Source organism: Triticum urartu, chromosome 1A, assembly GCF_056163025.1.
Source record: "Triticum urartu cultivar PI428250 chromosome 1A, HENAU_Tu73, whole genome shotgun sequence".
NCBI lineage: Eukaryota > Viridiplantae > Streptophyta > Magnoliopsida > Poales > Poaceae > Triticum > Triticum urartu.
In genome coordinates, this window is record NC_141873.1 from 133793080 (window position 1) to 133794529 (window position 1450).

A 1450-nucleotide genomic window follows, 5' to 3' on the forward strand; every position below is an offset into this window, starting at 1 on the left:
GCAAACCAACCTTCTCACTTCCGCATGCATGAAGGGGATATTAATGTCCTTAGTTGCTAACCCCATCAATTTTGCCTCGATTAGTTTAGTGGCCCTTTGCAAATTGTAATTTTGATATACAGGCCTTGTGTACAAAAAATGGAGGTAGTAACTATATGTGACTTCCTTCCCCATTGTGGTGACGTCGATGATATTTTTTTGGTGGTTTGGCGAAGTTCGTTCGACGGAGAACACCATTGAGGGAGACCATGGTAAGTCGTTCGCAAGTGTTGCCTACAGGCCGAGACAACCGCCTTATTTGCATCCAGGAAGTCCTTTACTAGTACTACTAGGAGTAACTAATGCGGTGAGATGGCTTCTCAAAGAAGATGATGGAGAAGCGGAGTCACCGAAGAGTGAAATGATGCTTGCTTCGTCCGTGCTTTTGTGATTTGACGCCTCACTACTTTTTGATTTGTGATAGAAGGGACAGGGGAGTAGACTCTGTGCTCTATACTGTACTATATGCGTCCAAGCATGGGAGAAAGAGGAGAGACGTTGCATTTTTCTATTCCTTCAATCAGTCAATCAGGGAGCTTCGGTTCCATCTTTTTGGCTTTGGCAACACCGTCCACAATGGTTCCCACGATGCCAAAAGCTATTTTCACATTTGGCTACACATTGTGGATGCCCTTAACCGTACCACTTGGTTTTGCTCCTGTGTGCTATCTATACAAATCTCAATTATATTGATCTAAAAAATTATAGAATCGAGAATAGTAAAAAGGAGGTGATTTTGCCGCGCGGATGGCGGGGGAGGTTTCTTATTTGAGCAATGCTACATCCACATAATGGTTTATGTAAAGTTACGAACTGATGTGATGTGGGACTATTTGATTGGATTAAAGGAGAGGATTAGGCCCACCCCACCTGAAAATCAGGGGGGCATATATATATTAGATAGAAAGTATACGTAGCAGCTACGTAGCCCTTTTTAAGTCTAGGATTAGGCTTCTTATTTTCGGAGGACGTTGTTCTGGCGGTTTGCTAACATGCGGTCCCACGTGTCAGTGCTTTACCAAGCCGATCCGCGTCCCACATGCGGCAGAACAACGGCAGAAGCAACACGTGGTTAATTTGAAGAAGATGAGGGAGAAGTGGATTCAGCAACGAGTGAAATGATGGTTGCTTCGTCCCTCCAACTTAACTGCGGGAAAGGTACAGCTTTGTGATTTGACGCCTCATTGCTCATTACTATGCCAGCTCCATGACTGGGGTGCTTCACCCCGGCTGCTCTGCACTGTATTCCGGTATGGCACATGGACCCGGTAGCTTGATGTCCCACATGTCGGCAAAAGGGACTAGAAGATTTATGAAAGCGAGCGCTCCACTCCTACGACGGAGGAGTAGACGACACGACGGCCAAGTGAACTGTCACTTGTACTGTATAGTACTATAGTTTTGTTGTTTC